At 47.1% G+C, this 26,306-nt stretch overlaps 1 long non-coding RNA gene across 2 annotated transcripts in view; it reads left to right on the top strand.

The window, feature by feature from the left end:
* The window catches only part of LOC128347374 (uncharacterized), a 59,986-nt gene extending 49,129 nt beyond the window's left edge, over positions 1–10,857 (top strand). For both annotated transcript variants that reach the window (XR_008317538.1, XR_008317539.1), the window contains exons 4-5: positions 786–914; positions 10,747–10,857. This is a non-coding gene — a long non-coding RNA (uncharacterized LOC128347374). The remainder of the gene's footprint in view (positions 1–785; positions 915–10,746) is intronic.
* Positions 10,858–26,306: the final 15,449 nt, after the last annotated feature.

Genomic DNA, 26,306 nt, shown 5'->3' with positions numbered 1-26,306 from the left:
CAGCCTAACCTACTTCACAGGGTTGTTGTGAGGAGAAACTTAAGTATGTAGTACACCGCTCTGGGCTCCTTGGAGGAAGAGCGGAAATATTATGGGACTTTCGACTACAAACAGACAAACATCTGACACACAATACATCAGATATAATGGTATTCAAGAAGAAAGAAAAAACAAGTTAAAATAATCAACATAGCAATACCAAAGGATAGCAGAACAGAAGAAAAAGAAATAGAAAAAATAACAAAATACAAAGATCTACAAATAGAAATTGAAAGGCTGTGGCAGAAGAAGACCAAAATAATCCCAGTAGTAATTGGTGCCCTAGGTGCAATTCCAAAACACCTTGAAGAGCACCTCAACACCATAGGGGCCACAGAAATCACCATCAGCCAATTACAAAAAGCAACTTTACTGGGAACAGCCTATATTCTGTGACAAGATCTATAATAACAACAACAACGATATTGATAATAAAATTCAGCCATCTCAGGTCCTTGGGAAGGACTCGATGTCTGGATAAAACAAACCAGTCAATAACACCTGTCTGACTGTGTAAACAAGAAATAATAATAATAATGGTCTGACTCAGTATATGGCAGCTTCCTATGTTCCAGCACTGCCCATTAAATATGAGAACTGCGCATGGAGACATCCGGGGGGGTAGGGGAAGCAGTGTCCACATAGGGGCATGGTGAGTCAGCATGCTCCCATTTGCATTGGGTGTATATAGCTGTCATAATGTCTGAAAGGGGCTTTATTTGCAACTACAGTATATGCCCCTGTAGGCCTTGGCTTGGACTGGAAGAGACACACTATACTTGTCCAGATGACGCTGAAAACAGCACCCTCGTTGAAAGATCTCCATTGCCTGCTGGCAAAAAGATTAGAAGTATTTCTAATGCTGCCATCATTTGGTGAGTCCCTACACCCCCACTCCATACGGGCAGAGGTGAGGAGATTGGCAGCACGATACCACTGTGAGAGACCTGTGATGCCCTGCCTCCTTCTCCTGCTCCTCCTCCTCCTCCTCCCTCCCTCCCTCCTGCAACCTCCCTCCCTCCCTTCTGCACCTTGGCCTGCGATAGGCGGGAAAAGCTAAAATAATCCCTCCATGGTGATCACTTTTTAGGGTCTAACTAGATGCGTCAGCTATTTTATTCACCCATGTCAACCTCATTAACGTATAACACATTTGAATGTCAAAAAGGGCATGCAGGTGAGAGGGTTACTCTCACCTTCCCTCTTCTCCCCCTGTCTTTCTGCTCCATGGTTCATCACGGCAGGCATTTCTCTCTCTAGTCCAGCTCATTTCTGGCATCGGAGCTGGGCTGAGAGAAAAGTGCCTGGACTTCTGAAGAGACATTAACCACGTGGATTAGGAGGGGTTCAGCTCCCTTCACCTGTGCTTTTCTTTTGCAGTAAAAATTAGATCCTGCCTCTTGCTTGGTAGGTAAACTGGGCAGACCCAGGGATAAAGAAACATGGCTACTGTCATAACACCTGTGAGGTGAGAGAACTCACCAGAAGGCGCTTGTTCTCAGCAGCTTCTCTATGGCAGGTGTAACATACACCCCAACACTTAGTCTTAACTTCTTTGCCCCTGGAATAGTTACAGCCAAACTAGCTTTGACTGTAAATACACCTTTTCCCCTCTGTTTTGGGGTGTGTGTCTGTGTGTGTGTGTGCATGTATTTTAACAGCAGCAGCAGGGTGTTTGTGTTCTGGATTGGGATTGCTGTGCGCATGGAGAAGAGGGAGTGGGGGTGATGTGCTACTGAACCCCGACAATTTGCTAGAAGTGGCAATACCACTGTGAGAGACCTGTGATGCCCTGCCGCCGCCTCCTCCCTCCCTCCCTCCTGCAACCTCCCTCCCTCCCTTCTGAACCTTGGCCTGTGATAGGCGGGAAGAGCTAAAAATAATCCCTTTTAGCCTACTTTCCAGTAGGCTTATGAGATCATCCGGCATTGTGTGTGTGTGTGTGTCCATGTCCGTGTCCGTGTGTGTGTTTGTCCCCCTATCAACTTTGCAATGCCTGGACCAATATGAACGAAATCGAGTTGTAGGGACACATAGGGATACCTCAACAGTGTAGTTTGTGATGATGTCATCCACCCCAATCCAAGACGGTGGACGCGTAAACCTTTGAGGCGCAAGTGGGCAAACTTGTGAACCGCCTAACCGATTTGAACCAAATTTGCTACAGCTGTAGGGACTCATAGGGATGCCCTAATGGCATGGTATGTGATGATGTCAACCACTCCAATTCAAAATGGCAGCCATGTGAACATCTGAGGTGCAAGTGGGCTAATTTGTGGACTGCCTAACCCATTTGAACCAAATTGGGCACAGTTGCAGTGAATGACACACAGGGACACCCTAATGGTGCAGTTTGTAATGATGACATCCACCCCAATCCAAGATGGCAGACACATTAACATTTGAGGCGCAAGAGATATAACTTATGGACCTCAATTTGCACCAAACTTAGTCCAGATGTAGAGACAGTGAAAGAAAAGTAGGCTGATTAGTTCTTACTAGAATAACTTGTTTAGATTGTGAACCCTTTGGGGGCATTTCTTTCTTTCTTTCTTTCTTTCTTTCTTTCTTTCTTTCTTTCTTTCTTTCTTTCTTTCTTTCTTTCTTTCTTTCTTTCTAGCTGTATAGCTGATTATAGCCTCTGTCTCAGAGCAATCTCATGTGAGGGAGAGAAATGCTGACTCATCCCTGCAGGGCTTTCTGGCAAAGGCTATTCCTAAAACTTCCCTATATTTCTGGTAGTTTCAAAAATGGCTGCCGCCACCACTACCCTTCTTTATCTCATAGTTTGACCCTCCCTGGGCTTGGGCTGGAAATCCCAGGGAAATTCTCCTTCTTTTGCTATGGGAAAAATACACAAAATTACTCCCATGTGCAAGCCAATACATGTTGAGAAAACTGGTAGATTGCTGACCGTCTGAGGCGTGTGTGCACCAGAATGAGACCCCCTTCCACCACCCTCTTTCCTGACTAAATATCCACTCAGAGAAGCTTGTAAAATGCAAAGAACAAAAAAAAGAAAAAATTTATTCAAATATTACAGACAGCTTTGGTCTGAGGATCCCTCAGCTTTTAGTTACAGGTAAAAATACTCAGTGGTTACAAGAATACTTCAAAAAGCACCCCAGATGGTGTTGGGGTGGCACACTTCAAAAATCATGGTTACCCAGTTGCAAAGAACATGGATGCAGGAAAATACAAAAGCACCTTTAAAAGCTTACAGAGTCTTTTGCAACGCCCTGGCTGGATTGGCAGAGGCTAGTGTTTCTTAATTTAATTACATTACAGATAAACAATAATAGACCAGTATCAGGAATATGCAACACACACACACACACACACACACACACACACAACTGAAAATCTGATGCAAAGTCTGACTAAACAAACTCTCCCTAGAATAAACCTCCTGAAGCCAAAAGCCCTGGCTTCATTGCCTTGAACTCACCCAACCTCCAGGGGAGGATTCAGGTCTCCTGCCCTCCTGGCTTCCCAGGAACCTGCAGAGGCCCTTCCATGAGAGAAATCTCCAAGCAAGCCTTTGAGCATGAGGGAGCAAAACTACATTGCTCCTCACTAAGCCTTTCCGCCTGTGGTTCTCACTTCCAGCCTAGCTTCTTCTAACAAAGGAAGAGTCTTCCTCCTCATGGCTCTCTAGATCCCACCCACCAGGTGTTCTGATTGTCAGCTCCGGAGTTCACCAGCCTGTCACTTAGGACAGTGTTCACTTCTGATTAACTCTTTAGGGGGCAGGAGTGGCTGGTCACTACAAGAAGTATATAAATATTTGTCATATTTGTATTCATCTCCTATATCCCACCATCCACCACTCATTTGCAGAAGGGTAGAGATGAAGCAATCATTCTCTGGCCAGCCGGCCCACCCATCCCTGCACTCACCAGGGCCCATCCATCACTGCCACCTGCCCAGTGTCTCTCTCCCCATTCAGATAAGCTGGGTGGGAGGGATGCATGGAGTGCTGGGGGTGGAGCACCATGGTGGGTGGGTCAGGGAGTGATGGAGGACAGTGTGGAGCCACTGCAGGGATTCGCCCCATGGTCCCCAGCAATCTTGTGTTTCACCTCAGGTGGAGAAATGTCTTGAGCCATCCTTGAGTGCAGTAACATTGCACCATAAGCTATCTTTTACCGAAAGGTGCCAGTCACAGCACAAGCTGACAGTATCCATGTGTCCCCTGTAACACTGTGTTTGGACCTAACAAGTCTGTTGAAATGCACACACCTCTTGACACTGCAGTTCAATCCTAGATCAAAATGGCTCTCACTGTTCCAGTTACATTGCCAGTCTGATTTCTTCAGATGGGATGCAAGCTGATAATTAGGCCTCTCCCCAGCTTTTTTGGCCCCTCTCTGTCTCGCCTATTAGAAGTGTAAGTTGTTGCATGGCCTCCGGCTAGATATAGGCAGTCCTTAGCTGTTAATCACTCCATTACTTGGACATAGAGAAGCTGAGTTGCTGCTGTGGAGTCTTGGCTGGATGCCGTGTGGGCAAGTCGGCCTCTGTGGTCTCAGCCTATTATCTTGTCTTCATGTTTGCCATTCTCAACATGTCTGGGGCCCCTTTTATCTAGGTTCTGAACTGGGCCCATCAGCTCCACAATTTTCACTTGCCACTCTTCCCCCTTAACTCAGCTGCTTTCAGAAAAGCTGGGCAGCAAGGACTCATCCTCCAGGGAACTGGCTGAGAAAGAGGTTTCATTCCCTTCTGGAGAGGCACGCGTGCCCACACACACACACACACACACACACCACTGTTGCTAGTTGGCTGGCAGGCAGCCTTTCTCGAGCCAACTCCAAAAGCAAGAGATGCCCTTTCTAGGTAATTACTCTTCGCAGACGCCAGGGTCTTTGGGACTGGCATGGAACCCAGCACTCCTACACACCCAGACGGGAAGCATTCCACAGGGCTGAGTCAGCCATTCTATGTGTGTGTGTGTATTGTTTTGACTATTATGGGATGTAACTGAGCCCTCCAGACTACCAAAGCCTATTCAGCGCTCTGAATCTCTGCTCATCATTCAGGTGCTGACAAGTGTCAAAGAGCGACATTGCACCTCGACTCATAGCTGTCAGTCACCTCCCCGGCCACCGTGCTTATACATAATGTCAAAGCTCACAACTTCAGTGGACAGCCCATATGTGCAGCTCTCCGGAAGGCACTAGTGGAGGGCAACTTGTGCAGCTCGTTTTAGGAATGGACGGTTATCACCACAATCACAGCGTGCAAAAAACCCACAACTTTATTCATTTTTATTTATTTTTCTTAGCATGTCAGTACCACTTTCTGCCTGACAGGTACTCAAAGTTAAGGTTTACAACAGAATTCAAAAAACAATATAAACAAGAATCAAAAATCTAAAACCAAATACTTCTTTTCCCATCGCAGACACACCATTTTCCAGGGTCCATAATGGAGCAAAGGGAAGAGGCTGCAGTTGGACATATTATTTTATTATTTTTTATTTATTTAACTTATGCACCACCTGACTCCAAAGATGCTGACGGTTCACAAAAATAAACACAACAAAAATAAAAAAAGACAAACTGTTAAAACAATTTAAAACATTCAAAGATTACTAAAAGCCTGGCAAAAAAAAAAGTACCTTAAAGGCTCTTTTAAAGGCTGGTAAAAGTCACCTAATTAGGGCACTGGGGAAATGACTTGATAAGCAAGCCAGAGGTTGCTGGTTCAAATCCCTGCTGGTATGTTGGGAAACACCTCTATCGGGCAGCAGTGATATAGGAAAGATGCTGAAAGGCATCATCTCATACTGCGTGGGAGATGGCAATGGTAAACCCCTCCTGTATTCTACCAAAGAAAACCAAAGGGCTCTGGTCACCAAGAGTTGACGCCGACTCAACGGCACACTTTACCTTTAAAAATGTTAAACCACAAATGTCTATAGGGAGCGCATTCCACAGCCTAGGAGTGACTACAGAGAAGGCCCATTCCCTAGTCCTCGCCAGACGATATTGATGTGGGGACATTGATCTTCCTGCCCCAGATTCAGATTTTGTCCATAAATTCTGAGGCCCAGGAGGGAAAGGGGCAATCATATTCTCCCTTGAAGGTAACCCAGTGTCTCTTCCATTCTGATAACTCCTTGTACTGCCAATTGGGTTGGGCCAGCCCTATTCAAGCAACTTGATTTTTCAAGAATATCATACTCAGGATCTTCTTTGTCATTCAGCAGCCTGAGAGGAAGAGCTGCTGCCTTCCTTTTAAACAAGGAGTGGTGGCTTCTCTTTATTAAATTGTAAATTAACTTCACACACTTTTTCCTGTATCTCAGTAAAGACACCTTCAGGTGAAGTGTTGGTAGTGAACAAATTGATTTAATCAGTATCTAATTAATCAACCAAAAATTCTTTAATTGGTTGACAGTCCTAGTTCATTGTGCGTTATAACAGAGGGTGCTGCAGAGAAAATCTCAAGTTTTGGCCATCATCAATCACATCATAAACTATGATATATTAATATTAACACCCTATGATTTAACTATGGCATGATCAAAGCCATATTGGTGTGTGTGTCCTGCTACAGAATTAAGGACATTGTCCATTCCCAACAGCAGTAATTGGTGATAGCACAATCTTCCAAGTTTTGTAAGGTTAATTTAACTCTTATAGTGAGAATTAAATCCCCGATCTTCATTAATCCCTAAATGAGTAGAATCAAACCTGCTCATGAATTCTAGTTGAACGATTTCATACTGCTTTGCTTGGGTGAACCAACTCCTGGCCATTCCAGCATCCCATCACAGACAGTAATAACAACTCAGTGCAGAAGAATGTATAAGACTATTTTCCCCTGTGACATGGCATCCTGACTTTGGGTCCCCATAAGTTATTAGACTACAACTTCCATTATCCGTAGCCACAATGGCTTTTGGCCATTGCAGCTGGGGACAATGAGAGTTGTAGTCCAACAACATAAGGGTACCCACGGTTGGGAAACCCTGCCCGACGAGCCAGGGTCAGGTGCCTGCCCTCACAGGAGCCTTCTCTCATGCTGACTGATGCTTTGGTGTCAATGCGGACCTTTGAGAAGCAGTGTCCACCATGCCCCCAGGTGTATGTGGGGAGAGAAACGCTGAGCAAGGAGCTCTACCATGCCTTGTGTAGGACTATTTCACCAACATAATTAACAAAATATTCTTAATGCTACCCAGGTCAGGGACAGGGTTCCAAATAGGCAGATTAAAAAATGTGTGCGTGTACACACACAATTCCAAATCACGCCCGATGGCACACCCTTGCTCTTTCTGGAGCTAGTTTATAGTTTATGGTGTGCTGGTGGAAAGTTTTGCCTGGCATGAACCCACTAATGAATCATAGACTTTCAGCAGCGATCAAAGCGTTATGGGTGTGGGGAGTAAGGACGGGGAAAGAAGTAGCCACTGCTACTTCTGCTGCTGCTGCTCCTTCCTTCCTTCGATCTGATTTATACACAGCTCTTCCCAAAGTGCCACCAAGGTGGTTTACATTAAAATAAAAAATACATAATAAAACAATTTTTTAAACCCCCCAAAAACATTTAAACCAGATTAAAATTAAAATTAAAACTAGATATCATTAATAGCTAGGCTAAAAGGAAGGGTCTTTAAGCTTCTGTTTAAAGCTTCCAAGGAAGATTCCCTGCTAACTTGCCTGATAACTTGGCAAAGAGGCACCTTTTAACATAGTGATTCTCTTTATTTAGCAGGGGGAGAGTAACTGGCCCTGTCCACCTCCAGCACAGTACCTCCAATGACTGTTGCTGGTGTCTATCTTATGTTTCTTTTAGATAGTAGCCCTTTGGGGACAGGAAGCCATCTTATTTATTTATCATTTCTCTGTGTAAACCACCCTGAGCCATTTTTGGAAGGGCAGTATATAAATCGAATAAATAATAAATAGTAATAATAAGATAATCCTCTCATGTCCACATCCCACAACCTTCCATAAGCGTTCCAAGGGCAACAACTGAGAAGTCACAATCCCAGGTTGCCACCAGATCAACCAGGTGGCACCTGAAGATGGACCCCTCCTGATGACCTCCATGAGCAGTGGGGATCTTGAAGAGAAAGGCGCTCTTTTACAAAAAGCACATTGCAGTAGTCCAACCAAGGGCATAACTATAATAGGGCAAGAGGAGACAGTTGTCTGGGGGCCCACTGCCTTGGGGGGGGCGGGCACAGAGGCTAGTCACATGACTGACTCCCCCAGCTGCACATCCACCCGGGCTTCCTTCAGTTGTATTCATCCTCCGAAATTGATGTGAGTGTTAAGACCTGGAGCTACCAAAACCTTTTAAAAATAATTTAGGATGATGTTTTCTTGTGGCACATAGGTGAGAGAGAGAGAGAGAGAGAGAGAGAGAATTTTACTTCAGTGAGGGAGGGGCCCATTTTAAAATCTTGTCTCTGGGCCCACTCCAACCTTGCTATGCCCCTGAGTCCAACCTGGAGGTTTCAAGCTGGTATGCCACTGTTTTCCGGTCATTCTCCACAAGGAATGGGTGAATTGTCGAATCAATTGCAGCTGGTAAAAAGTGCTCCTGGCCACAGCCTCAGCCTGAAGCACCAGGGTAAGACCCAAGTCCAAGAGCACTCTCCAGTTATGAACCTGTTTTTTTTGGGGGGGGGGGGTGTTCTATCTCATCTTGCAGATTATGACCCCCAACAATGAGCACCCCCATCTTGCTTGGATTCAGCTTCAGTTTATTATCTCTCATCTAGCCCATACTGCCTATAGACAGGCATTTAAGGGGCTGATACCATTTCCTGATAGTGATGACAAGAATCTCCTCCTCCTCCTCCTCCTCCTCCTCTTCTTCTTCTCCCTCCTCCTCCCCCCTCTCTCTCTCACACACACTGCTCTAGTAACCATAACAGTACACACAGCCCAATAGAGAGAGTGTGTGTAATCCTACAGATGTGTTGCAAGTTGATGGCAATTATGGTGGTGATTAGAGGAAGTCTTGGGTCATGTGAGGCTGTGTGACATGATCCAAGAACTGTGCTCTAGTATCCTCTGTGGTGTTGCAAGGGATAGTAGGGCACACTTCCTGAATCATGTTGTATAGCTCCTTGGTGTGGCAAAATGCCTCAGGCGAGCACTGGTGTGTGTGTGTGTGTCTCACACACACACACACACTCTCTCTCTCTCTCTCTCCTTCCAGATCATTCCCAAGCCAGAAACATTCCTTGTTAGTTTAACCAACGCCCTCCCGGATTTGCGTGGGAACATGGGATGTTTTATTAAAGTTTGGATCCAAGACCTTATTGAATGTTTTCTTCTTCTTTTAAGAACAGTTTTACTCTATTAATATACCTCAGTTCTCCACTTTGCCTCAGCTCAGCATGCAAGATTCACTCTAGTCCTGCCAATGCCACAGAACCATCTGAGTGCTGCCTGGTTGTAATTAATTCAGGTTATCTTGCTATTGTGAAGAAGCTTTTATAAATGTTTTACGGATCCTCAAGCATCATCGAAACATAAGAAGAGCCCCCCCACTGGATCAGCCCAAAGATCCATCTGGTTGAGCATCTTCCCCCGCCCCCCTCAATAGTGGCCAGCCATATGCTTCTAGGAAGCACACAAGCAGGGAACGAAGTCCAAGGGCAATCCTTCCCAGTGGTAAGGTGAGGTAGTTGCCTCGGGTGGCAAATACTAGGGTGCCAGCCCAGCAGGGCAGCAAGAGACGCCTCACTGCCTCACCTGTCTCCCCCGCCCTCACTGGCCATCTGAGAAGTTCTACACTGCTCACTTCTCCTCCTCCTCCTCTTTGCTGTCACTGTCTCCTCCCTGGCTTACCGCGGGCCTGATAATGCAAAAGTGGACAAAGTGGAAGAGGAAATGAGTAAAGGGTACTGGTGCACTGGAGATACACTCCTCATAGAGAGAGGAGAGGACATCATTCCATCATCAGCAAAGGAGATGGTAGAGGTGAGTGTGTGCATGTGCATAGGCACACACTTGGAATCAAATGGCTTTTGTTGCGAATGCTTGAAAAAACAGAGAGTGTGACATTTAGCCCCTCACCTCAAGTGCAAAGAGATCTTGGCCTGCCAGATCTCCCCCATTGTTTGCTGGTATTTAGAAGTAAATTGCCCCAAACGTGGAGATTTTATTTATCTGTGATGGCTCATGGCGGTCAACAGACCTCTCCTCCATTAATTTGAATAACCCCACGTTAAAGCCACCCTGTGGCCATCACCACATCTCGTGGCAGTGAAAGTTCTTTAAGCACCGGGTGAAGGAGTACTTTGTTCTTTCTGTCTTACATCTATTCCTCCCTCCCTCCATCTCTTCCTTCCTTCCTTCCTTCCTTCCTTCTCTATTTACAGTATTTGTAAACTGCCTTCTAGCTATAGTGGTTCTCAAGGTAATAATCATATCTCAGATTTATGTGCCCTCACAATAACAGGTGTGGACTAGCTGGTGCTGTCGGTGGTATCAAACAATGGGGTCATGAAGCTCCTGGCTGTGCTCCCCTGAAAGGTGACGGGCCAAAGCTGGGGGGGGGGCACTGGGGGGGACAGGGCCCTTCAGAGCCCTCTCCGCAGTCCATCAGGAGTTCCTGCTGCCACTACTGTTTCTGCTCTGAGCAGATTTAATTAAAATTGATTCAGAGCTATGAAAGGAATACATTTCTATCCATTTTATCTACATCGTGCATAATCTATTATATTAATTCTCCTAGGTGTGCCTTGGAATGTGCATCCCAGAGCCCAGCTGATTGGCTGGGTGGCAGACACGCCTGATTGGCTGAGGCGCACCCAGGAGGATTGGTTGCCGCAGCAGTGGCCCGGCCATGGAGTCCAGAGGTGGCAGGCCCAGCCAGGCCGTGGAGGCAAGGCCCAGGAGGGGGGAAAGAAAGGGGGAGCAGAAGTGGCAGTGGGGAGGAGAGGTGGCTGGGCCCAGAAGCAGAGACTGGGGCAGAAGTGGGGAGGGGGGGAGAGGTAACCACCGGCCCCAAAGAGCGCACAGATGCTCTGTGCGGGGTCGGCTAGTTCTATGAAATTCTGTCATGTCTTCACTTAGCTATTGTTCCCCCCACAAGCTAAAAAGCTACAAATGCTGTTTCAGTTCCTTAAGTAGAAAGTGCTCCAATCCCGTCATCAATCTGATTGCCCTTTTCTGCACCTTTCCCCTGCTCTATAATATCTTTTTGAGACTGAGTCACTGGAACTGCATGCAGCATTCTACATGTAGCTATGCTATAGATCAGGGATTCTCAACTTTGGGTCCCCAGATGTTATTGGACTTCAACTCCCATGATCCCCAGCCCCAGTGGCCTTTGGTTGGGGATTATGGGGATTGAAGTCCAATAACATCTGGGGACCCAAAGTTGAGAATCCCTGCTATAGACTCATATAAGGGCATTATGATACAGGCTGCTTTATTTTCAATCTCTTGCCTAATAATTGCAAGTGGGAAAACTCTGGGGTCCAAGGGACCAGACTTGAAAAAGGGTGTGGCTGTGGCTGTGTCTATTCAGAGGAAACACAGAACAAATGGGCTTTATTGTGTCCAGGTTTGGGTTCCTGGCCTTGAGTTCACTCTGAATAGATTAAAGATGACTACAACTCCACATGCAAGCATTTCTTTGTCAGGAACTCAGGTTTACTCAAGGATGCACATAATTCAATGGGGGTGCCTCCTTGTTTACCAGGCAGCTTTCCCACTGGCCCAGCTTCTGTTTGTATGATGCCACTGCTTCTTCAGCATGGTCACACATGGATTATTGTGCCTGTGCAGGACTTCTTCAGGAACCTTCCAAGCTCTTTTTTCCCTGAAAAAGAAAAAGAAGGCTTTTCAATGGATTCGTCAGCCACCATACCGCCGAAGCCAAAGGTTTGCCTTTTGGATCCTACCACCCCTTCAGATCTGCCCATGAAACCTAGGTTTCTGGCAGGACAGGGTTTACCAAGAATCTCCAAGATAAAGAAACCTCTGGCTGAGCCTTCGCGACTGATTACTTTGATTAACCTGATCGATCCCCATGAGACCGAACCTGACGTTCCACTCGATCCCAACACTTTTAGTCCGAACTGAGATGTGGTCTCCCCATCAGCTATGTCAGTCACCATTTGGATGGATGACAGTCCACCTGTAGAAGATCCAGATTGCAAGGGGACTCCATCCAAGGAAGGGGACACACCACAGGAGACACCACAGGAAGACCTGTCTCTACCAAGAGACAGACACCACGGGGGCAACCATCTCCCATGAGACCGATATCATCCTGCAGGTTAGGATCCCTACGACGACTATAGATACCACTGCTACAGACTGAGACTATGATGATAGACCCACAGTATTCTCAAGGTTGCCTTCGTCCTATCAAATATCCTCCTATGGCACTACTACCACTACTGCAATTCATTCCCACCAAATTATCATTCTTGGGGCTGATTGTCTTCTTATCATCATGGGCATGACCGCCCAAGATGCACTCCAGGGGATGTTCGAGGTTGAGACCCAAACACCAATCTCCACGTCAGCCACTGCCAAAACAGCTGCTCACCCCAAAACCAACGGAAAAAGACACCACTAAAACTTTGGGATCAACTAAATCGAATCTGATCCCACAGGAACCAACACCAGTTAATCCGTCTCTCCCTGTGGACCATCCACCTTCCACAGTCAACTTAGATTCCACCTCTGATGCAGAGTCAGAACATTCCAAGGCAAGCACACACTTATCACCTCTTGTCAGCATGCCTCAACCTAAGGCTGAATCACCTTCTAAGGATGTCTGCTCTCATTCTGAGAGAGTCTTATGCATGGCAGCCTCCTTAGGACTGAAAGTTAAACAACTACCCAGGCCTGAAGAAGACCCTATCTTTGGCTTAATTGAATCAGATTCAGCCAAAGCCAGGATCTTGTGAAGACTGCCCCGTGCGGGGGGCTTTATAACAGGCAGGCGACCTGTGATGACGGGCCAAACTGAGAGGAGGACTTGGAGGCAACGGAGAGCTAGCAGTCAGCAGTAAGAGAGTGCGGGGGTCTTGTGAACATTACAAGCCCCTTCTTGGAGGCTAAGGCCCCAGCTCCGACAATTTTCTGAGGCCCACCTGCCCCAAAGGTCTCTGGCCCTGAAGTTGAAATCGCCCACCCCGGAGAGGGACATGACAACTTGGTTGGCCTCCATAATACAGAATGCATATTACAACATCTCAATTTGGCCTCAACATCGACAATTCTTTCGCTTCCAGAAAGGCCCCAATGTGTACCTGTTCAAGGCCCTCCCTTTTGGACTTGTTTCTGCTCCCTGCATCTTCACCAAATGCATGGTCGTCGTCATTACACAACTTCAGGAAAAGGATATCCAAATCCTGCTGTATCTAGATGACTGGCTCTCACTGAGAGCTCCCCAGATCTGTTTCTCGCCCACCTACATAACACCATGGATCTCCTGCGAGCCTCGGTTCAATTCAATTACAAGAAGTCAAACTTGACACCTTCCAGGACCATTCACTTTGTAGCTGTCATCTTTCATGGCTCAAGCATTCCTACCCTCAGATTACATCACTGCCACCCAAGATCTTGCTATACACATCATAAGTCACTAGCACCATTTTGCGAAGACAGTCTAAAGGTTTAAATGATTTTGGCTTTATTTTTCACCAGCTTACCTGGCACATAACTTAAGCTATTAATTTCTTGGCTCTCCTCAGGTCCTTTAAAAAAAATAAATGGGTGTTATGCTGGAAAGAGGTTGATTTAAGGGACAGGTTGCATATTTTTGTTACAAGATCACTAATTTCACATTTAATCTCCCTAAGAACTTTTGAGTACCCACGCCCAGAGGTGTGTTAATTTGTAATTTGTCCATTAGCCCTAGAATTTCATATCTTGTTACCTCTATTTGACAACGGGCATTTCCTGATATGCTTCTTGTGGTGTGTCCCTGTCATTGCTTTTCTGCTATGGTGCAAGTGGAATTGCATTGCTACTTCCACACAGGGTCGGTTAAAGACCTTTTGCTGCAAGAAGGGAAGAACAATATGACACACACACCCCTCTTATTGGAGGGAGGGCATTCAGCATCCACAGGCCATGCTGCAGAGGTATTGGCACATGACTACTCTTGGACTATGCCATCAAGTCAGGCGGTGGCAGCAGGGGTTCCAATCTCATGCTGGGGCGGGGTGGGGGGGGAGAAAGAAAAGGTGTAACCCAGCAGGGCAAGGAAGGGAAGGCAGCAGCAAAGAGGCCTGTGGGTTGGTGCCGACCATGGTGGGAGCTGGTGCCTTCTGCTCCCTGCACCCCTCCTCACACCTGCACCTGAGGCGACCGCCTCACTCTGCCTGGTGGAAGGGCCACTCCTGCTTCCACCCGCCACATTAGAAATTGTGTTTTGGGGAGACAGGAGGCTGATCTCCCCCCCTTTTAGCCCTCCTGTTTTTGTTGTATCTGGACTTGTGCCTCTCACACACAAAAAGAGGAAGGAGCAGCAGCCTAACAGCAGTCCACATGTGTGATCATTGTACCATTGTTCTCAAAAAAGTCGAATGTTCTCCATTAATAAACGTGATGGTTATTTAAATATGAGGAAAGTACTGGATGGCAATGGATGGATGCTGAAGTCAGGTGAATCGTGCATGCGTGAACAAAGTGCAACCATCTTGGACTAAACACCTCATCTGGAAGTACCCTTAGCTCTCAGATGCCTTCCTTAAAAAAAACAGGGGGTGGGTGGGGGGAAGATTCAGGCACATGCCCCTGCATCCAGACCACATGTGTCCTGAGATGGCCCAGCTCTGTTCTTCAGAAGCTACTTTCTAGCTTCTACAGGTGCTCAAGGCTGCAAGGGAAACTATCAGATGGGGTAGTTTCTTGACCCTCCCTCCTTTTGGGTGGAAAGTGGGATCTTGTTCACCAGAAGACACCATAAGCCTCCCGGAGATGTTCAGCCAAAGGAAACTCAGCCTTGTAGTCCTGCCTCTGGAATGACTCAGGGAACTGACACGTGCACCTTATAACTAGGTGCAATCGGAAGGCATGCATTTCAGACCAGACCAGACCAGACCTCTTCCTCATTTCAGGGATATATTGTACACAGGGCCTGGGAGTAGTCATATGTGAATCAGAACCAACCCAGCATCTTAGCAGACTGCCTGGTAATAATTATTCTAGGTTACATATATGGCTGCACTTTGATCTCTTGCGACTAGTGAGGTCTTGGTATAATTAGCCAAGTTTTGTTGGGCATACTTTGAAGAAAGTCACCTCTGAGCCTTCTCTGTTGAGGGCCCAGACAGCTGCCAGGCCATGGGCTGCTTTTCCCTTTAATTAGATATGCAGAATGCACAGGAAATGGAGTTATGTGGGGTTGACTGGGAAACGATAGTCCAACCCACAAAGCATTTGAAATTCTTTCCTATCCCAGATTTTTGAAATTCACCAAGGCTCGCTGCCATTTCTTTCCCCCTCCCACTGTTTCCAAATTTAAAACATGATTTAAGCTTTTGACACACGGCTCTGCACGGAGTACAGTTTGAGTTCCAAACGGCGGGTCTGGAGTGGATTCACAGGAGGAGGAGGAGGAGCAGCAGCAGCAGCAGCAGCATTATGGCCCTGGGGAGGCTGGCCAAGGACGACAAGAGGATACTAGGCACGAGTGTACTGAGACTTGCCTTCCCTCTTGCCAGGTATGGATCAAGGCAGCTGACTGCGCTTTGCTTCCTCCACATCTTACCACACTCTTTCTTGAGATCAAAAAGGAAAGTGACCCAATCCAGACAACATTAAGAGTCTCATGCGGGATGAGGTGGTAGACTCAGGCCTGTGCCAGATTTAGGCACAAGTTAAGTAAGCTACAGCAGAGGGCCTCACATTAGGAAAGGCTTCTGAATAACAAAAACAAAATAAATAAATAAACTCCTAAATTTCAAGTTTTACATAATTGGGTGAAAAAGAAAGGATAAAGATAAAAAGACTCTTAAAGGAAGACATTAAGGTTGTTCACATGGCCAAACTGGGGTAGGCTAGGGAGGCAGGGTCCTACCTGCCTCCTCTTCCCAGATGATCGGAGGCTCCTTTTGGCTCTGCTGATTATTAGCCCAGACGGCCGGCATGGCAGTTATCAGCAGGGCTGGGATCAGGAGTGGAAATCCTCCAGTATCCCACAATGCATTGTACAGGAAGCAGAGAGGAAGCCCATGCCAGTTCAGAAAGGCTCCCCCCGCCCCCACTCACAAACCACAGCACTCCATGGTCACTGAATCCTGGAGCTTCAAAAACCACTGCCGGCACCCACACAACCACGAAACAAGGTAGGACAGTGGAAGATTCCGTCCTACCTTGGGTAAGGGAAGGGTAGAAAAGCTGGGTAGTCCAGCTTGAAAAGTGCTGGAGAGGGTAGGAGAGGGTCCCAAGGCTCCAGACGAGCCTCTGTATCCTGGTTAACCCTCTCCTACCCAGAAAGGGCTGGTCATGTGCAGGGGCATAAGAAGCTTTGCCGCAGCTGGAGGATGAAGTCCTCCAGAGGCTCCCCTGCCCGCTAGGCTTTACAATCATGCACATGTAGCGCACGTGTGTGCTCCAAGCTATACCCCCTGAGCCTGATGTCAGTCACAAGGGGGGAGGGCCAATGCTGAGGATGGGGCCCATCAGGCCTGGCAAAGCTTCTCTTGCCCAGTCAGCGGTTTGTGGAATCGCTGTGGAGCTCCATTCCCTGCCTTCTCGAGAAGGCAGGGAAAGGAGCTCCCAGTCAGTGATTCCACAAACCACTGACTGGGGAAGAGAATCTTTGCCAGGGCTGATGGGCCCCATCCTCAGCATCGGCCCCGCCCCCTTGCAGGGGGCACAGGCTTGAGGCGGAGGCAGGGTGCATCAGACAGAGGGGGCATGACGTGGAGCGTTTCAGTGGAACACTGGCTGGGGAGGAGAGTGGCATGACTCACGCAAGCATTTCGTTCACTGGCTGGGTGCAGGAGGGGGCAAGGGGGTGCCCAGGCAGAGGGCAAGGTCCCCCCAGAGCCTGGTGGCCAGGGGACGATTGTCCCCTGTTGCTCCATAGTCCCTATGCCCCTGGTCATGTGAAAGACCTCAATATGTGAGGGAGAGGAGAAGGAGAGGCAGGGCTGCTGCTGCTGCTTGCTACTTCCAGCCCAAGGCAGTAGAGCTTTGGACTGTACCACTCGCTCCAGACTGCAGGTGGGAGATGGCACTTTTTACTTCTCTACCAAAATAAAACCTTTCCTGCATGTAGTAAGCTAGTACATCAGAAAGAAAGGTTTCAGGTATCTTTCTCACTGATGCGTCAATTTACTACATCCAAAGAGGCTGCTTTTCATCCTACTTTCCTTAAGGAAAAGCATTCTGTCTGTGTGTCTGTGTGTCCATGTGCGTCCCGCCCCCAGCAATTTTGCGGTGCTGGAACAACATTAACCAAATTGGGTACCTCTGTAGGGACACATTGGGACACCTCAATGGCATAGTTTGTCCCCATGTCATCCATGCCAATTCAAGATGGTGGACGTGTGAACTTTTGAGGTGAAAATGGGCTAACTTGTGAACTGCCTAACCAATTTGAATCAAATTTTCTGCAGCTGTAGAGTCACATAAGGATGCCTCAATGGCATAATTTGTAATGATGTCATCCACCCCGATACAAGATGGCAGGCACGTGAATGTTTGAGGTGCAAGGAGGCTAACTTGTGAACCACCTAACCAGTTTGAACCAAATTTTTTCAGATGCAGGGACACATAGGGACGGCTCAAGGGCATAGTTCGTGATGGTGTCATCCACCCTGATTCAAGATGGCAGCCGCATGAGCGTTTGAGGCAGAAGTGGCATAGCTTGTGAACTGCCTAACCAATTTGAACCAAATGTGCTACAGGTATAGGAACACCTCAACGACATAGTTTGTGATGATGTCATCCACTCCAATTCAAGATGGCAGATGTGTGTGAACATTTCAGGCTGAGGTGTGTTTAAGGCTGACATGATGAGGAAATTACTTAAAGTAAACCCATTGGCCCAATTTCAATGAGACTGCTTTGAGTAACTTTCCTCATTGTATCAGCTGCTACTTTTTTGCTTTTGTTGGGAAAAGTAGCTTGACTTTGACAGGAAAAAGAGCCGAAGGAGAAAGAGTTAAGCAGCTCCTCCCATCTTACCATTCTTCTGCTTCATCTTGCAGTCTTGCTAGACTGTTTTTTTGTTTTTTGTTTAAAAAGGGGAACAGGGACATTGCATGGATACTGTGTATTTTCTCCAGTGGGCAAATATCAGATGTGGGGGGCGCAATTTACTCTGTGAAAATGAAATGGGGAAAAATATTTTTAAAATCCTTCCCCAGCACTATGGTCCATCCCCCATCCCTGACACATGCACACAATCACAGCTACTTTCAAGAAAAAAGGTAATGGGAAATCCAGCCACCAAACCTCAATGTCTCATCCAGTTTGGCCTTCTTTGAGCATTATAAAACACAAGCATCTAGCACAGTAGCATTCTATGATAAAAGCGAAAACATTTATTTCATTAGTGCTGGGAACAGTAGAGCAACTAAGCCAATGCTAAGCACATTACTTGAAGGAAATCCCACTAATTTCCAAACTCACTTCCAAATGGCAGTCCCGCAAAAGTTAGCTGTGGATGGTCCCACAGAAAGCAATGTTGCTGAGAATGGAATTGTATGTCACAAGGCAAACATGGTTCCCAACCCTCAGAGCAGGGCAGGAAGGAGGCGTTTCATAGAAGTAGTGGAGGTGAAAAGGAGCTTTAACCCTTCCAGTACTCATCAGTTACCCGATATAACCCCCTTGTCCTGCCTTTTAAAACCGATTTATCCACTGCCAGGCTCTGTGACCAGAAATAAGCCTGATTGGAAGGGAAATAGGCTTGAGGAGGCATTTGCAGGGGATAATAAAAGGGGCAAGCACCTGCTGATTCTTACAGATGTCCCTCACTCCACACTCTTGCATTCACATTACTTCAGCTAATGTGGGTTTGCATATGCACGCTTGCCAAGGTAGTGTGTTGTTTTGCCTGTGCAGAGTCAAATGCTTAAGGCTGCAGTCCTACGCATTTGAGAGAACGTCCCCTTAAAATCAATGTGGATTTAGTTCCAAGTCAATGTGCACAGGATTAGGCTATATTTATTGTTTGATTTCTACACTGCTTTCCATTAAAATAATCCCAAAGCGGTTTACAATATAATTAAAACAATGCACAATTAAAATACAAAAAGTGCAGATATTAATATCTGCACTTTTTGTATTTTAATATACAAAGATATATCTCTCTTTAAACATGTAAAAATGCATACAAGACAGTCACACACAAAACACAAGGCGGCAGCAGTAAAAACTGTACTCTCATATAAAAGCCTGGGTGAAGAGCCACGTTTTTACTTGTTTTCTAAAAACTGTAAAGGAGGCTGAGGAGAAGATTCCAGCAGGTGTTGAACTACAACTCCCAGCAGCATACTGTAGCTGGGGGTGATGGGAGTTGTAGTTCAGCAACGGACCACCAGGATTGCCTACCCCTGCCCTAGGGATTTCAGCAGGATTCAGAGGCTTATTGTGTTATGCACACAAAGGCATGCATTAGGGCCTCTTTTTGTTTGTTTAAGGCAACAGCTTTGGGAGGATGGTTGAGACTAGAGAAGCAGCCCGGCGGGAGAGAGAACCCTTTTCCCCAACCACAGTTTTGCTGCTCCAAATCACCCCTGCCTGCAAGGTGTCCCTGCTTCCCACCACAGGGCTTCAAATGCATATCTGCTAAACATCTGCAGAGCTTTCTTTTCTCCATGCCCTTCCTCTGGGAGGCGAGCAAGTTGAACACAGAAGCATTGCTGTAAGAGGGCAGTATCAATTGGTACTCGTGGGTAAATGGCCACCCAGGCAGTAGGGAGCCTGGCCTCAAGCATTAATCCCATTTAATAATTCAGTAGGGCGGAGGCTGCTTTGAGAGCAGTGATCTTGCCCAGGAGCAAGGAAAGAAACCAGCACTTTCTCTCCCAACAGAGAGCCTTTTGCTCATGCTCTGCCAAGCAGGGCTTGGTGGTATTGGGACAAGCAGGAAATGAGTCGAGAAGGAAGCTATGGAGAAAGAAACCCTAGAGCGGCTGTATCGAGAGCCTGTGGCCAGTCATGACCATGACTCCAACCACCATGCAGCCTTCTGCACCCTCTCTGCTACCTCTGTGCTCCCTACCACTCTCACCAGAAGTGGCCTTCCCTCATCTAAATCTTGAATGTTGAGCTATTGGTACATGCATTTGTATGTAACATGTAGTTCAGAGTAGCCAATAAAATAGAAACTACATCAGCAGTATTTTTTAAAAAACAAAACATTATAGAGCATATCTATATCGTACGAACATAGGAAGCTGCCGTATACTGAGTCAGACCATTGGTCCATCTAGCTCAGCATTGTCTACCCAGACTGGCAGCAGCTTCTCCAAGGAATCTCTCTCAGTCCTATTTTGGAGATGCCAGGGAGGGAACTTGGAACCTTCTGCTCTTCCTAGAGTGGCTCCATCCCCTGATGGGGAATGTCTTCCAGTGCTCGCACATCATGTCTCCCATTCATATGCAACCAGGGCAGACCCTGCTTAGCTAAGGGGACAAGTCATGCTTACTGGACTAGGACCGGGGAGGCCTGAGTTCAAATCCCCATTCAGCCATGACACTTGCTGGGTGACTCTGGGCCAGTCACTTCTCTCTCAGCCTAACCTGCTTCACAGGGTTGTTGTGAGGAGAAACCTAAGTATGTAGTATATTGCTCTGGGCTCCTTGGAGGAAGAGTGGGATAGAAAATGTAAATAAATACATACATACATACATACATACATACATACATACTACCACAAGACCAGATCTCCTACATGGAGCTGTAGCTCGGAGGTACAGCATCTGCTTTGCACACAGAAGGTCCTAGTTTCACGCCCTCGCATCTCCAGGTAGGGCGGCGAGAGGCTCCTGCCTGAAACCTTGGAGAGCTGCTAACAGTCAGTGTAAATCAGTGATTCTCAAACTTGGGTCCTCAGGTGTTATTGGACTTCAACTCCCATAATCCTCAAGCAAAGGCCACTGAGGCTGGGGATTATGGGAGTTGAAGTCCAATAACACCTGAGGACCCAAGTTTGAGAATCCCTGGTGTAGACAATACTGACCTCGATGGAGCAATGGTCTGACTTGGCATATAAGGCAGCTTCTTATGTTCCTATAGATCTATTCAATTGTTCAGGCTTCCCCCAAAACCCTGCAAACTGTAGGGGCTGAGAATTCTCTGTTAGTAAACTCTAGCCCCATCGCAGAACTACAGTCCCCAAGGTTAAAATCTGAGCGCAGGAAGGTCTATACTGATCCGTGACAAATCTAAAGATGGAGCATGAAAGACATGCCTAGAGAGGCTCTACAGACTGGGCACCACCACAGAGAAGGCCTTGTTCCCACAGAGCAGCTGGATCTTTGCACTGGGTGAGGTATCCTTGTATAAAGAGTAGCCCCACCTCAGGAGCGGCCTCATTTCCCTTGCAATGCACATTCAGTGGTAGCTCATAAATGCTTTGGGATCTTGGGTGATGAAAGAAACTAATATAACTGCCAGGTAATTATTGTCATTATAATAATCCGCCATGATCAAGGGCATTTCCCTGCAGACTGTGCTTATGAGAGGGACATGGGCAACCTATGATTGGTTCTAGACTAATTCCTCTTTGGGTTACGATGCTAAACAAACACAACAGAAGTCACCCCTGGAAAGAAAAAACCCCACCCAACATGCTTTGGGTGCCCAAGGGCAGATCTGGGGAAGCCCTCTGCGTTTTGCCCCAGCATGTTACTGGATTAAACAAGCAAGCGGGACTCTGGCCAAGCGAGGGGGGAAAAGCAACTTGTCAGTTTCCACCCTTTAATTACATCAAGGTGAAAGATCGAAAGTATTGTGGCTCTCTGGTATGGAATCCGACGGGTTTTTGCACGCAGCATCTCAAGAGGCTCTTGCTCAACTGGCAAACAAAGAGCAGGTCAGAGAACTCAATGTTCTGGCAGCCTCAACCTGTGCTGAGCTCAGAAGGGCAAGGGGTGGGCTTCGTAATATGGTCACAGCTATGAGGTGGATCACTTGGGCTCTCGAGGAGCCAAGCTTGTCTCCTGCATCCCATAGAGCAAGGACAAGGCTTTGTGAGGGAGGAGAAACACTAGAGATGCATCCATTCACAAGAACAGGCTCTAGAACAGGCCTGCTCAATTTAGGCCCCCCCAACTCCCATAATCCCCAGTCGCAGTGGCCAATAGCCAGAGATTATGGGATATGTAGGCCAACATCTGCAGGAGGGCTGAAGTTGAGCAGCCCTGCTCTAGAAAGATGCATTGATGTGTTCGTTGTTTTCAGATTTTAACTCATCCATTTCCTAACAGCTCAGAGCAGTGGACACTTTTAGCGCAACCCCAGTGGTTGTTTGGAAGGGCCTCTAGCAATTAAGCCCTGATGCCCTATATCAGTGTTTCTCAACGTTTTTGGAGTCATGGACCGGTATATTATTCGTGCGCAGTTTCCCAGACCAGCAGTTAGTAAGCGGGGTCACCCCCCTGCCCCCACCCCCAGGCACCACCACCCCCTCCAAAAAAAATCTGGGCAGCTCTCCGGAGCTCATTTCCGAGCAGTCCTTGCTGCTGGATAATGTTCATTTTGAGGAGGCAAAATGAACAACCAGCAGTGAGGGCTGCCTGGAAATGAGCTGCGGAGAGCCCCCGCCAGCCCAAAATTGTTTGGGTTTTTTTGGAGGGAGTTATTTTTATTAGTGATGCCTCATGGATTGGTACCCAACACCTTGCGGACCCCGGACCGGTGGTTGAGAAACACTGTCCTATATGGTGCACCACCACTCCAGAGCTTGCTAGAAGAGGGAGCTGCTGGTCTGCTCTTTGATGTTGCCAATGTAGCTTCCAAGAAGATATCGCAACTGCTAGGTAAACATCAGGTGACATGACAGAGCCAATAAGGCTCCATCTAACCCTGGACTGAACTCGGGGTGCAGACAGGGAAACCTTGAGGAGCAGCTTCTCACTTAATTTAATTTAATTTTTTGTGGGAGTGCAGGGAGGAAAAGCACCTTTATGGGGGAGATATGGGTTATTCGGTTTGGCAGGGGATAATTCCGTAAAAGTTGGGACCCCTCAAATACTCAAATTGCCAGATGTGTAAGCACAATTGCACATGGATGGAACCACTTCTATATTTCGTCTACCTTTTCAAACACTGTTCGCATGAGATGCTAAAGTTCCCTCTCCCTTTAAGCACCCAGCTCCTTTCCCAGACTTCCTAGCCTCGGGGGTGGACGCATCCTGATCTGAGCGCACATGCATGTAAATAGAGGTGCATGAACATTAAGGCACCAAGCAGTGCAGAGACCGGCCATTTCACATAATACAGCTGCTCACGCATGTTTTGAATGGCCGATAGCATATTGCAGGGCAATGGCATTTTCTAATTAAAAAAACACTTTAGCATTTGTAAAGCACTTCTGAGAGCATTTAAGTGGATTATCTTGTAATCCTTTCAACAACGCTATAAAATAGGTGGATGTCATTAATTTATTGTCTCCATTTTGCCCACGAGGGGCAGCTTGCCTAAGACCACCTAGTATGTCCATAACAGAGGCAAGATTTGAAGCAGAGAAGTTCAGAGCTACAGTTTGGCCACTCAGCCACTCTGCTGCTATATCCGTTTTAGTATCCCTTTAGCGATAGGAGTACGATGATCTTGGCTTTTAGATCAGGGGAGGGCAGATTATTGCAGAATAAATGAAGGCAGCAGGCAGCAGGCAGAGGAGAACCTTCAGCAATGTCTAAGGAGAATAAAGGGTGCTGAAGTTGTTGTGCTCGCTATTTATATACTGATTTCCAACAAAAAAAAATCTCAAAGAGGTTTACATAGAGGAGGAGGAGGGGGAGGAGGAGGAGGAGGAGGAGGAGGGGGAGGAGGAGGAGGAGGGGGAGGGGGAGGAGGAGGAGGAGGGGGAGGAGGGGGGGAGGAGGAGGAGGAGGAGGAGGAGGGGGAGGGGGAGGAGGAGGAGGGGAGGAGGAGGAGGAGGAGGAGGGGGAGGAGGGGGAGGGGGAGGGGGAGGAGGAGGAGGAGGGGGGAGGGGGAGGGGGAGGAGGAGGAGGGGGGGGAGGAGGAGGAGGAGGGGGAGGAGGAGGAGGGGGAGGGGGAGGGGGGAGGAGGAGGAGGAGGAGGGGGAGGGGGAGGAGGAGGAGGAGGGGAGGAGGGGGGGAGGAGGAGGAGGAGGAGGGGGGGAGGAGGGGGAGGGGGAGGGGGAGGAGGAGGAGGAGGGGGGAGGAGGAGGAGGAGGAGGAGGTTCCTTTCCCCAAAAGGGCTTACAGTCTAAAGAGAAAGACAAAGTATACATCAGCAACCACCACTGGAGTGTGGTGTGCAGGGGTTGGACAAGGGCAGTTGCTCTTCCTCTGCTAAATTTAAAGAGAGTGGCTACTTTGAAAGCGGTGGCTCCCTTAAATTTAAACCTCTTTGCCCAGTTATTTGAAGCGGAGAAGGAAACAAGGATGTTACAAACATGGCCCTATTTCAGCCTGTGAAATCTTGTAGGGTATGCAGATACCTGAGTTGGGCTGTGGGGAAGAAGCACACTGGCCCCACAGACAGGCAGCTCCAATCTTTAAACATGATACATGTCACCAGTTATTAAAATGAAATGAAAATGATGTGATGTTTTCTTTTCTTTTGAATAATTAGACATATTTTCAAAGTGGTAGATGAGGCTTAGTGGGGGCAGCAGGCCAGGCAGTCACATTGTTGCCCTTTGTCATCGGCTCTGCTTGTGACCCAAGGCTTGTGCGGAAATCTCACAGATCCCCCTGGTGCTAACTGGGCAAAGAGAAACCTTTCAAAGTGGTAATTCTCTTTATATTTAGCAGGGGAAGAGCAATTGACCTTTTTCAACCCTAGCACAGCATCCCTCCAGCAACTGTTGCTGGTGTCTGTATTAAAAGAAAGAAAGAAAGATTGTGAGCTCTTTGGAGACAGGGGATCATCTTCTTATGATTACTATTTTTTCTGTGTAAACCACTTTGAAAATGTTTTTGTTGAAGGCAGCATGATGACGATGATAATGACGATAATGATGCATGGAACAGTCACCATTGTACTTGTGTGAGTCTGGTTCTCTGAGCCCTCTGGGCATTAATTAATATTAACCATATTACTTGGAATAGTTAATATTAACCATATTACTTGGAACATCTTCAGAGTAACAGAGATTCCTGTTACCAGTTCTGGTCTGATTGCCAGCTTTTCTGGGCAACGATTCTGTGTATGATGGCAAGGAGAGGCAGGGCAGTGATAATGGGTAACTTCAGTTACCCACACATAGACTGGGTAAATTCACAATCAGGCAATGACAAAGAGGTCAGATTTCTAGATATGTCGAATGACTGTGCCCTACAACAGTTGGTCTTGGGACCAACCAGAGAGAAAGCGACCTTGGACTTAATCCTGAGTGGCACCCAGGACCTGGTGCGGGATGTCAGTGTCATCCACCCTTTAGGGAACAGTGACCATAGTGCGATCAAATTCAGCATACATGCGGGGAGAGAATCACCAAGGAAGTCTAACACAGACATTTTGAATTTCAGAAGAGGAAACTTCTCCAAAACGAGGAGTATAGTGAAAAGAAAGCTGAAAGAGAAAATCAAGAGTCACTTTGCTCCAGAATGCATGGAGTTTACTCAAAACCACAATACTAGAAGCCCAGTTAGATTGTATACCCAAAAGGAGGAAAGGCACCACTAAGTCCAGGAAGATGCCAGCATGGCTAACAGGTACTGTCAAGGAAGCCATAAAAGGGAAGAAGACTTCCTTCCGAAATTGGAAGGGCTGCCCAAATGAGAACAGAAAGGAACATAAACTCTGGCAAAAGAAATGCAAGGTGACAATAAGGGAGGCAAAAAGAGTGAGGAACATTTTGCTAAAAGCATCAAAGGGAATAACAAAAACTTCTTTAAATACATCAGATGCAGGAAACCTGCCAGGGATGTGGATGGACTGTTGGATAATGAGGGAGTGAAAAGGATTATTAAGGAGGATATGGAGGCTGCAGAGAAGCTAAATGAGTTCTTTGAGTCTGTCTTCATGGCAGAGGATAATGAGCATATACCTGTTCCTAAAACAGGCTTTTTAGGGATGGAGGCTAAAGAACTGAGTTAGCTAGAATTGACAAGAGATGATGTTCTAAACTGTCTGTAAAAAACTGAAAACTAGCAAATCGCTAGGGCCGG

This window comes from Hemicordylus capensis, chromosome 2 (genome assembly GCF_027244095.1).
Source record: "Hemicordylus capensis ecotype Gifberg chromosome 2, rHemCap1.1.pri, whole genome shotgun sequence".
NCBI lineage: Eukaryota > Metazoa > Chordata > Lepidosauria > Squamata > Cordylidae > Hemicordylus > Hemicordylus capensis.
Note: the sequence above shows the minus strand (reverse complement) of the source record. Positions and strands in the feature narration are given on the sequence as shown.